Source organism: Podarcis bocagei (assembly GCF_964188305.1).
Source record: "Podarcis bocagei genome assembly, chromosome: W".
Classification (NCBI taxonomy): domain Eukaryota; kingdom Metazoa; phylum Chordata; class Lepidosauria; order Squamata; family Lacertidae; genus Podarcis; species Podarcis bocagei.
Genome location: NC_138131.1, coordinates 80,073,152 through 80,085,784, shown reverse-complemented (window position 1 = coordinate 80,085,784; position 12,633 = coordinate 80,073,152).

Sequence of the window (12,633 nt, the reverse complement as noted above, 5' to 3'; positions counted from 1 at the left end):
TAACAATAGCAAAGCGAAGTAAAATAAGCCTAAACAATGCCAAACAGGTTGTTTTGGGTTCCAGCTACATAGAAAGAAGAATCTTGGATTTCGCTTATTTCATGTCGTGTTCTTTGGTGTTAATGCACATTGACCCTGAAATCGCAAAGTGTGTGTAATGAGACCAAAATAAAACAACACAGTCTCCTGGCTTCCATATGTGTATACAGAAGACGAATAAGCTTTGATTGGTCTTATTTCAATTTGCATGGTGTTTTTGGGGTGTGGACCAGAATCACCCCCAACCACAGCAAAAAGGTGCTTTGGGTTCCATCTGCATAAAAAGAAGATGAGAAAGGCCTGATTGGGCTTATTTCAAATTGCTGTTTTGGGGGTTAGAATGCACATTCACTCAAAAATCGCAGAGTGAAATGTTTTTTATCAGCCCAAATCAAGCATAGGTGTTTGGGTTCCATCTGAATAGGAAGAGGACGAATAAGCTTCGATTGTTCTTTTGGTGGTCATTCACCCCAACCCCAACCCTAACCCTAACCATAATCCTAACCGTAACCCTAAACCAACAACAACAACAACAAATCCGTTTATTGTGAGGACCATGCCTGTACACAAACATCAACACAACAATAGTTAAAAATATTAAAATTCATTACATACTATGCCAACAAAACCTTCATCCCACAAAATAGAAAGAGAGGGAAAACCAGCAATGAGTTAAACAGACGATGAAGGGGTCTTTACATTGTCATCCATAAATCTTTCCCTGGCTTTCATGGCCTTCATCACAAAAACCGCTACCACATGGGTCAGTATAGTTGCCTGACATCCCAGTTCTGATTTTAACTGTGGTATCTGAATGTAACTCTCTAAGTATTTTGAGAATCATAGAATCATAGAATCATAGAATCATAGAATCATAGAATCATAGAGTTGGAAGAGACCACAAGGGCCATCGAGTCCAACCCCCTGCCAAGCAGGAAACACCATCAGAGCACTCCTGACATATGGTTGTCAAGCCTCTGCTTAAAGACCTCCAAAGTAGGAGACTCCACCACACTCCTTGGCAGCAAATTCCACTGTCGAACAGCTCTTACCGTCAGGAAGTTCTTCCTAATGTTTAGGTGGAATCTTCTTTCTTGTAGTTTGGATCCATTGCTCCGTGTCCGCTTCTCGGAGCAGCAGTAAACAACCTTTCTCCCTCCTCTATGTGACATCCTTTTATATATTTGAACATGGCTATCATATCACCCCTTAACCTCCTCTTCTCCAGGCTAAACATGCCCAGCTCCCTTAGCCGTTCCTCATAAGGCATCGTTTCCAGGCCTTTGACCATTTTGGTTGCCCTCCTCTGGACACGTTCCAGTTTGTCAGTGTCCTTCTTGAATTGTGGTGCCCAGAACTGGACACAGTACTCCAGGTGTGGTCTGACCAGAGCAGAATACAGTGGCACTATTACTTCCCTTGATCTAGATGCTATACTCCTATTGATGCAGCCCAGAATTGCATTGGCTTTTTTAGCTGCCGCGTCACACTGTTGGCTCATGTCAAGTTTGTGGTCAACCAAGACTCCTAGATCCTTTTCACATGTACTGCTCTCAAGCCAGGTGTCACCCATCTTGTATTTGTGCCTCTCATTTTTTTTGCCCAAGTGCAATACTTTACATTTCTCCCTGTTAAAATTCATTTTGTTTGTTTTTGCCCAGTTCTCTAATCTGTCAAGGTCGTTTTGAAGTGTGACCCTGTCCTCTGCAACCTTTGGCAAGATGGCAAACATTGCGCAGGAATCGCAGGTGACTGCAGCTGTTCCCTCCCCTTCCATCTTGAGATCGTGTCGTTGGGGGTGGCTACAGAGGTCCTCCATCATAAAAAGCTTGAAGACAGGACAAATAACTTCCCCCACAAAAAAACCCTAGGTCTCCCCCAACAAACCTTTGAGACTAGCTCCCCTAATTCTGAAAGATGCGTATAACTTCGCGCGCCGCTGCCCTGCAAACTCTGATAAGAAGTCGTCTATCAATATCTGTTTCATATAGTTTTTGCCATAATTTTGTTGTAATTGCAGAGTCCTGTGCACAACGGAATGATGAGCAGTACGTGCCACATGCTTAAGGTTGCTTTATTTTCAGTTCAGTATTGAGAAATTACAAACATGCATCTTGCCTCTGCGGGAGCAGAGAAGCAACCATCCTTCTCCTCGGAATGAAGAACACCGAGAGCGCAGTGAAAAACTTGAAACCAGTGTACGTCACATCCAGCTTCCCATTCCCGTGGGAAAACCCAACAGTGCTCTGACTGTGGAATGTAAACATTGTCTTGTGACAAGCACTTCGCTGCACAGTGAAGAGAGCAGAAACCAACAAATTTGTCCCTACAGATTGAATCAAAAGCGGATGTGAGATCTACAAAAGCCACAAAAAGTTTGCTCTTATGTACCTTTGTATACTTATCTATCATTGTCTGTAGTACCAAACAATGGCCTGTTGTACTATGGCCCTTTCTAAACCCTGCCTGTTCCGGATTAAGCAAGTTAGAGTGGTCAGCCCAGTCAACCAGTTTATTTAGCAGGTATCGAGTATAAAGTTTATACACAATGTCCGGGAGACTTATGGGGCGATAGTTTGAGGGGTCTTGGGGGTCTCCCTTCTTATAGATGGGGGCTACCAGGCTCAGTTTCCAGTTTTCTGGGATTTTGCATGTATCATTTATTGCTGTAAAAAGTTGGGCCAAAATAGCAGCCCACCACTAGGCATTTAATTTAAGCACCTCAGGAGGAATCATATCTTCACCGGGAGCTTTGCCATTCTTGAGTGTTTTAATTAGCTGTAAACATTCTGATTTGGTAACAGGATCCCAGCCCATTAATAGATCGTTTTTAAGAGGAGGAAACTGGCTCGGTTTAGCAATGTTTGGAGCTGTATATAGCCGGGAAAAATGTTGGTACCATAAGTTAGATGAAATACTGTTGGTTACAATTTTCCCTTTGGGTGAAACTCCCTGAGCAATTATTTCCCAGAACTTTTTGTCGTCCCACAATTTGATCGCTTTGTCAAGTGCCTCCCATTGTTCCTTTCTGTAGAGGGATTTCTTAAATTTTAGAGTATTTTTATAATGAGAACGCCACCTGTGCAGGTTTTCCACTGAGGACAGGGTCCCTTCCTGTTTTACCTTATTTTGTAATTTCCTAAGCAAAGATCTTAGATTCCTACAGTCTTTGTTGAACCAGGCCCTCGAGTTGTTTTGTTGTTTGGGAGGGTTGGAATTCGTGAGTAGTGGGAAGAGCGACTCTGAGACCTGCTGAAATGTTGAAAAGGGGTCAGAATTAGATGAGATACACTGGTCTCTCAAGGCCAGTAAGTCTGATGAATGCAGGTGTAGTTTGATTTTAGATTCCAGGTCGCTGTTCCATTTACGCCTACGAAGGGCCAGAGTTGGAGGTGGGTCTGCACAGTGATTGCGGTATTGCGGATCCTCCAAACCACGGGGAATTAGTGAAACTGATATAGGAAGATGATCACTCTCAATTCTATTGAAAGTCCTGAAGCCCTGTGACCTCTCCAAGAGTTTTGGGGAGACCAGGATATAATCAATAACGCTCGCACCTCTAGGTCCAAGAAAAGAAAAGAAACCCCCTGACCTGTCCATATGGGTACCATGCAAATTATACAAATTATGTTTGAAGGCAGTCTCCATTAATGTAATGCCTGCCTTATTCAAGACCTTATCGTCAGAGGACCAGGGAATAAACCAATCTGCCTCTGGCAGGAACTGGGATTTAGAGCAGTACGTATTAATGTCATTTCCTATCCTGGCGTTGAAATCACCTGCCAGCAGGATATCCATGCCAGGGAATTCTAATTCAGCCTTCTCCAAACATAGCTCTAAATCTTCCCAGATTTGTAACGACTGGGGAGGGGTGCCTATGGGAGGGATATATATATTAAAGCAAAGGAAATCTCCTCCTTCACTGCTAGAAATAAGTAAGATTTGTAAATTGTTGCTCTTCACCCACTGCTGTTGCCGGGCCTTGCACTTTAGCTTGGTAGAAACAAAAGTGACTAAACCACCACTAGGTCGGCCTCGGGAATTTGGTTTTATCGCAGGGGTAGCAAAGGCTTCGTATCCCTGTAAAGAAGGGACATGGAGATCTAGACACCATGTCTCCTGTAGACATATAATCTGAAATTTTGTGAGGAAATCCAGAAGGTCGACATCACCCTGCTTAGATAGCCATCCCGCCACATTCCAAGAAAGGATGTGGAAATAGGGTGATGGTGGAAATAGTGGCAGTCAATCTCTTTTCCGGTGGTTTGAGGCTCCTGAGCTGGGCTCCTCCTCTTTCTGCCCTGCTTGGTGGTTCCAGGTTTGAGGTCGCTGGTCCCTAGGTAGGTGTGATAGCTTTAACTGAGGGGCCAATAGGTTGATTTGGCCCAGAGGATCTTCGATGACACTGTTACAAATATCATGTTGTTCAGCTGATGTATCATGATGTTCAGCTGGTTTCTGCAGAGCAAGGGTTTTGCAGACCCGTATAGGCTGTACAGGTAGCAGGTCAACAGCTGCATCTTGCGTCGGTACTGCTAGCGGGTCAAAATTTGACAAAAGCTGTGGATCTTGATTGCGTATTGGGCTTAGAATAATGGAAGCCTCCAATTCCGGCATCGAGGCATATTTCTCCCCTAGTCCTCTCCCCTAGCATGGAAGACGAAGAGCAGACTCCATTTGAGGATCTCTCCCGCATTACAGTCGATCAGGTATATGAAGACGAGCAGCAAAGTCAGTCCTCAGGGAATGTGCAGGCGACCTTGGAACGGACAGCTCACGGAAGAACCCCGACCAAACCTAAGAGGAGGCGTGTAGTGGTGATAGGGGATTCCCTACTGAGGGGAACAGAAGCAGTGATCTGTGGGCCTGACAAGATGTCTCGGGAAGTGTGCTGTCTCCCCGGGGCTAAGATCCAAGATGTAACTGAACGACTGCAAGGAATTATAAAACCCACTGACGAATACCCCTTCCTCTTGGTTCATGTGGGAACCAATGACACTGCAAGCAATAGCCTCCAGAAGATCAAAAGAGACTACGAGGCTCTCGGCAGGAAATTGAAGCAACTAAATGCACAAATTGTCATCTCATCTCTCCTCCCAGTTGAACGACGTGGCCCAGGGAGAGAGGGAAAAATCGTGGAAGTGAACAGCTGGCTTCGCAAATGGTGAAAACAGGAACGGTTTGGATTCTTAGATCACGGACTGCAGTTTCTTGAAGATGGACTTCTGGCAAGCGATGGGCTGCACCTCACAACGGTTGGGAGAAATGTTTTTGCCAAAAATCTCAGAAACCTCATCAGGAGGGCTTTAAACTGACTAATGTGGGGGAGGGAGACAGTGCTCCTGAAGGTAGGAGTCTATCAATTGATGAAGATGATCATCCAAATGTCATAGACCAAATGGAGCAAACAGCACGCAGACCTAGTGGTGGGAGGAAAAAATCCTTAAATAAGAGACACGGGGGAATGATTAATGGACTTCAATGTCTGTACACTAATGCGCAAAGCATGGGAAATAAACAAGATGAGCTTGAGCTCTTGGTACAGCAAAATACATATGACATAATAGGCATCACTGAAACCTGGTGGGATAAGTCCCACGATTGGAATGTAATAATGGGGGGATACAATCTATTTCAGAGAAACAGACCAGACAAGAAAGGAGGAGGAGTGGCGTTATATGTCAGGGATGTGTATACCTGTGAAGAGATCCAAGATTTAGAACCTCAAAGCCAAAGTGAGAGCATTTGGGTCAAAATTAAGGGAGAGAAGAATAACAGAGATCTCATTGTGGGAGTTTACTATAGATCCCCAAGCCAAACGGAGGACATAGATGATGCCTTCCTGGAACAGATGGCCAAGCATGCAAAAGGAAGGGAGATAGTAGTAATGGGGGACTTCAATTACCCGGATATTTGTTGGATGTCAAACTCAGCCAAGAGCATACGGTCAAACAGATTCCTCACTGGCCTTGCAGACAACTTCATTGTCCAGAAAGTGGGAGAAGCAACAAGAGGAACAGCCATTTTAGATCTGGTCCTAACCAATATTGATGACCTGGTTAGTGGGGTAGAAGTGGAAGGATCATTAGGCGCGAGTGATCATGCTCTTCTGAAGTTTACTATACAGCGGAAAGGAGCAGCCAAGCATACTAGGACTCAATTTCTTGACTTTAAGAAAGCCGACTTCATAAAACTTAGGGAAGTGCTGGGTGAGATCCCATGGACAGTAATACTAAAAGGAAAGGGAGTTCATGATGGCTGGGAGTTTGTTAAGAGCGAGATACTAAAAGCACAACGTCAGGCAATACCAATGAGACGGAAACATGGAAGGTGCTTAAATCGTTTCCCAGAAGGCCTTAATCTTCGGGCATGTCCACCAAAGGTGGTAGAAGGTACCTTCAGTCTCTTTGCATTTCCAACATTTGTTATCGGGCAAATGGTAGATTTTTGCCAGCTTGACTGGGGTCATGTACCACCTATAAACCATTTTCATAATGTTTTCCTTTAAGGCATTACATGCCGTAAATTTAATACCGGTGTTCCATAACCATTCCCAGTCAGCTGACATAATGTTATGTCCAACATCCTGTGCCCACTTAATCATAGCCGATTTAACTGTTTCATCCTGTGTACTCCATTTCAGCAACAAGTTATACATTCTAGATAAATTCTTAGTATTGGGTTCTAACAGTTCAGTTTCTAGTTTTGATTTTTCCACCTGGAAACCAATTTTCCTGTCCTGTTTGTAAAACTCCAATATTTGACGATATTGAAACCAATTTTGTACTTTATGTTTCAGTTTCTCATGACTTTGTAGTTTAAACTTATCTCCATCCTGTTCTAAAATTTCCCAATACTTCGGCCATCCGACCTCCATATTGAGTTTCTTCACTGCTTTAGCCTCCACTGGTGAGACCCATCTAGGGGTTTTGTTTTCCAACAGATCTTTATATCTTATCCAAACATTGAATAATGCTTTTCTAACAATGTGGTTTTTAAAGGCACTGTTGACTTTGTCATACCATAGATATGCATGCCAACCAAAAGCGTTGTTAAAACCTTCCAGATCCAAAATGTCCGTATTCTCGAGGAGCATCCATTCTTTCAGCCAGCAAAAAGCTGCTGCCTCATAGTACAACTTTAAGTCCGGCAGGGCAAAACCCCCTCTTTCTTTAGCATCTGTCAATATTTTAAATTTAATTCTGGGCTTTTTGCCCTGCCAGACAAATTTCGAAATGTCTTTCTGCCACCTCTTGAAACATTCCATCTTGTCAAGAATCTGCAAGGTCTGAAACAGGAATAGCATTCTAGGCAATACATTCATTTTAATCACTGCAATTCGGCCTAACATTGACAATTTCAAATTTGACCATATTTCTAGATCTTTTTTAATTTCTGACCAACATTTTTCATAATTATCTTTATACAAATTCACATTTTTAGATGTCAAATAAACCCCTAGGTATTTCACCTTCTTGACCACTGTCAAGGATTTAACTTCAACCGGCTCCCACGTAACCATCCAGCCACAGCTTCCAAACATCTGATCAGTGTGTCTGGGGCCGAGTCAAGATGGCCATCCATCAACAGATAGAGTTGGGTGTCATCAGCATACTGATGGCAGCCCAGCCCAAAACTCCGGACAAGCTGGGTGAGGGGGCGCATAAAGATGTTAAAAAGCATCGGGGAGAGAATCGCACCCTGAGGCACGCCACACACCAAGGAGTGGCGCGATGACAATTCCCCCCCAAGTGCCACCCTCTGTCCCCGACCGGAGGGAAATGAGCGCAGCCATTGAAGGACTGTGCCCTGGACCCCCACGTCGGCAAGGCGGTGGTCCAGAAGTTCGTGATCGACCATGTCGAAGGCTGCTGACAGGTCTAGAAGAATCAGCAGCCCCGACCCGCCTCGATCCAGCTGCCTGCGGAGATCATCTGTTAGGGCGACCAGAGGCGTCTCGGTCCCATGACCAGCGCGGAAGCCGGACTGGAATGGATCCAGAGCCGATTTTTCATCCAGAAACCCACCAATTATAACCTTTCTGCCTCTCACTATACCCCAGACTTTCCCAGTATTCTACAGGATTCACAACCTTACTACGGAAGGGGGCTCCGAAACATCATCGGAGGAAGAGATGCAGGGGCAACAGGAAGTGTCAGCGGCTGCAGAACAGCACCAGTCTCCAATGATGGGCAAGGGAGAAAGAAGTCTAAGTAAGAAGAAGCATTCGGCCAAGAAGAGCAAGAGAAGTAAGCCTTCTGATTCCGAGGACAATTCAGAAATGCTTCCCTGCTGCCCACCACCTGCTGGGACCTGAGCTACCAGAATTACTGGATGGAGCACGTGGGTCCCTATGTGGAAAAGAAGCAGCCAGATCCCTCTAAGTTTGGAAATTCAAAGCTAAGCGAGTCCCTCACCGTGAGGTTTGCTGGGTGTGTGCCAGGGGCCAAATTGTAAGTATGCACATGAATGTGAAAAGTGCCTAGGTAACTACCCGGCGTCCTCATGTTTTAAAGGTAAACAGCCCTTTCTGGGCGGTAGGGGGCATTTCCACCAGGGGTCTTGAAATGCTCACAGACCAGCCCAAAGAACAGCCACAAACCGGTATTAATTCAGCCACAAACCGGTATTAATTTGGCCCATGGTTTTGGCGTTCTCTTCTGTTAAGCTCTCACGTCTTAGATCCCTCCTAACTCAGGGGACCCCCTAAACCAAACAAACAAAAAACAAACAAACCAGTTAGGGAAATGCTAGCTATTGCAAAAAGAAAATAAACAAATAAATTCTGGCTGGGAGGGTGGCTGGCCCCTTCAGGGAGCCGCCTATACTGGCTTTACACATTTCACCTTTAGGCATCGTCCCTAAAAAGTCTCCAGGAGAGTATCGTATGAGCCACAACCCATCCTACCCTAGAGGTGGCTCAGTCAATGATGCAATACCACAGGAGCCTTGTTCTGTGAAATATGCCTCCTTTGATCAGGCTATAAAAGCTTATTCGCAGGTTCAGCAGGGGAGCACTCTTGGCTAAGTGTGTCATTGAGTCAGCCTTTTGCCTCCTGCCAATTCACCCAGAGGACTTTCTGTGGCTAGGTTTTAGGTTTAGGGCTTATTCATAGACAAATTTATCCCAATAGCGTGCTCAGTAGCTTGTGCAGCTTTTGAGTCATTTAGTACAATTTTAGACTGGGCCCTTTGCTTTAGAACTGGTTCTGAAAGGGTGACACATTACCTCGATAACTTTTCTCTCATCACTAGTAATAGCCCTGATTGCGCTTCTCTTTAGAGGCTTTCACCTCCCTGGCTGAGGAGCTTGGGGTACCTTTGGTGGCAGACAAAACAGAGGGTCCAGTTTCGACCATAACCTATTTTGGGTATTGAATTGGACACAATCGCACAGACATCAGCCTACCAAGGGAGAAGCTAGCAGCACTTAAGGAATTAATTCTGTAACTTCTTCCTCTCAAGAAGGTCACCCTTAGGCAGAGTCGATCACTCTTGGGTCACCTCAACTTTGCATGCCGGGTAGTGCCCCCTGGCTGCCCCTTTTGTAGGAAATTGGCTAGCTGTCAGCGGGACTGCATGCTCCTCAACACAGAGTGCGCCTCTCTAAAGTGATCAAGTAAGGCCTGGAGGTTTGGTTAAAGTTCCTGGATAAGTACAGGGGAATTCTTTGTGGCAGGACAATTTGATGCTGCGTTCAGACTTTCAGGTACAGTCTGATGCAGTTGGTTCCCTGGGGTTTGGTGTCTACTTTAGGGGATGCTGGTGTGCTCAGCGTTGGCCTACCAGCTGGCAAGGAAAACCTATCACGCGTGACCTCACCTTCTTAGAATTTTCCTATCGTAGTTCTGGTGCACTTGTGGGCTGATGAGTTCAGGAATCACCAGGTATGCTTCTGGACTGACAATCAAGCGGTTGTCAGTGTCCTGTCTAAACAATCATCACACTCTCCTAGGGTGGCAAACGTGCTCCGGTGCTTTGTCCTTTTGTGCTTAGAATTAATCACCTATTTCTCTGCCAAATTTACACCTAGGGTTAACAATGACATCGCGCATGCTCTGTCTCGTTTTCAGATGGACTGTTTCCGCTCATTAGCACCAGAGGCGCAGCAATTGCCACAGCCATTCCTGGAGCACCTTTGGAACATGATGTCCTGAAGTGAGTATTGGCTTTAGTAGTCCCATCCACGCTTAGACATCATAAAAAGGCTTGGTTGGACTTTATGGAGTTTCAAGACAAATTAAAAAATGCTAGGCTTGACACACCCCCTACCAAGGCTGAGGTTCTGCAATACTTGGTACATTTTAGGGAGCTGGGTCGCGCAGCAAAGACTCTATAACATCCAGTCAGCTGCAATCTCCTCCTTCTGTAAGGCTATTTACTCCATAGACCCTTGTGCAGATTTCTTAGTGTGAAGGGCACTGGGGGGCTGGCGCAGGCTGCTGCCTCCCAGCAGTGATGGTAGAAGGCCCATAACATATGACATTCTATGCCAAATCCAAACAACAACAACAACAAAAATAAAAGTTAAGAAGTATCTGTTGGTCCAAGTACAAGGCCCGGTTATTTTTCGGCTGCATACGCCATTGAAGGAATGGGTTTCTGTGCAGGGACCCAAAATCCACTTTTTTCTGTTTCCAAGGGAGCATTTCTAGAATGCTTTAACTTGAGCTCTTGAGCCAAAACCCAGCTGTATAAACAAGTGCTCAGAGCCCTCTCCTTTATCAGTTTGTGACGGCAAGGATGACCTTGGCTGTTCTAGTGGAGTAGGGATGACATGTCTGTTAGGATATTTCCGTTCCACCTTAAAAAGGGGACAGGCTGTTGTGATTCACAACCTACGTATTTCCTGCTCACAGGAAGTTTCTGTTTGTCTATTGCTTTCGTTTCTCTCTATGTGCCCGAGACATCAACGCAGGCAGTCATGTTTTCTTTGTTCTGACCAATGCTGAATAAAGTTGTAAATAATGCTCTCCTGCGTGCATCTTTCGCTGTGCAAATTCTGCTGACAGAGCGTGCACCAGCTCTGGAATGTGGCAAGCTATTTCTGGAGCTCGTGTTGCTAATTGAATGATACTGCGTGTCTACGGGAGATCGATGGATCGTCCGGAATCGACGTGGGGTCATGATGGCCTTTGTCTCCCTGGCAGTATCTCAACAACAGGTTATGGTCCCAGATTCACAGCACTTACAGGAGAGTAAGACTGCGACAGACTGCTGTGAGTTATGTGGAAAAATTGCCGAGGCAGAGTGACTTTGATGTCCGGCTGGCTTAATTGACCTGGGAGCCGCGCTTCGTGATTTATGAGCTGCCGAGATAAGAAGTTTTTGAAGGCATAAAGGCTCACGGCTCAAGTAAAAGCCTGGAATGGAGTTTTTCCAAGCCTCTGAAGGCACTGAGTGCCCAAAGTTACAGGCACAATTATGAGACTTGGGCAAGTTGCTGTGAGAGTCTACTTCGTCAGTTTGGAGTGTGGCATACTGTGTGTGAAGCCCCACTAGTTCCTCTGACAGATAGATGGAGGGCCCAAGATTCAAGGGCCATAGACGTAATTGTCTTGTCCGTCTCTCTGGAGGAAATTGCTACGCTAGCTGGCAATACGACAGCACGTCAGATGTGGAATGCTTTGAAAGTAGCTCATCTGCCAGTCATCCCAGCCCAGAGTTTGACTGCATCGGAGGTCCTGGCTGTTTCCCAGAATGCGAGTGAATGCAGGGATGCTGAGGGCACCGGTTGCAAGCTGCAGGGGGAGCTGACTGTGATGTCATCCCAGGCAGCATTCCAGCCTCCAGGGGGAGCCAAGGAGTCGGCAGCTGAGACCTCTGATTCCCATGAGAGCCAAGGTCATCGTCTTTGCAGAGGCCAGAAGGCCAGAAGTAAACAGAGACAGATGCCTGTTTGATGGCCAGGAGCAGGGGGGCAAGCAGCAAAAGCCCACGCCGGTGGAAAACAAGGTTTTGCTTGCTGTAAAAGCTGCTCCAAAGGCCAAAGCCAGATTTATTGTTGATTCGGGATGCACCCACCATCTGGCAAAAGATAAACATCTGTTTATCTCCTTCACACCTCAAGACGGAGAGATCCACCAGGCTGATGGAAAGACGTTGTGAATCGCAGAAGAAGGGACTGTGAGACTTGCAAGTCTGCACACTACCATCAAAGATGTACTTTATGTTCCAGGTGCTGCAGACAATTTGCTCAGTGTCCCACAGCTGACTGGGTGTGGCTTTGAGATTTCCTTCAAGAGGAGCATCTGTGTCATCAGGAAAGGCAAATAGGACATTTTGCATGCAAAGTTTATGGATGGCTTATTCTGTATAACTTATGATGACAATGGTGCTGCTGTGTCAAATGTTGATTCTTGTTGTGTTGCACAAACTAACAAAGTTCTTCATGCAGGATGCATTCACAAGGCACACAGAAGGTTTGCTCACATGTCTTGGCAGGCACTGGCCAAGATGCCGGAGTTGGTTCAGGGTTTGAACATCAAGCCCTGTAAGTATCACATGAAATGTGTATCTTGTGCAGAGAACAAGGTGAAGGTTGCTCCAAAAGGCAAGGAGTCTAGCAGGCAGGCTTCCAAACCCTACCAGCTA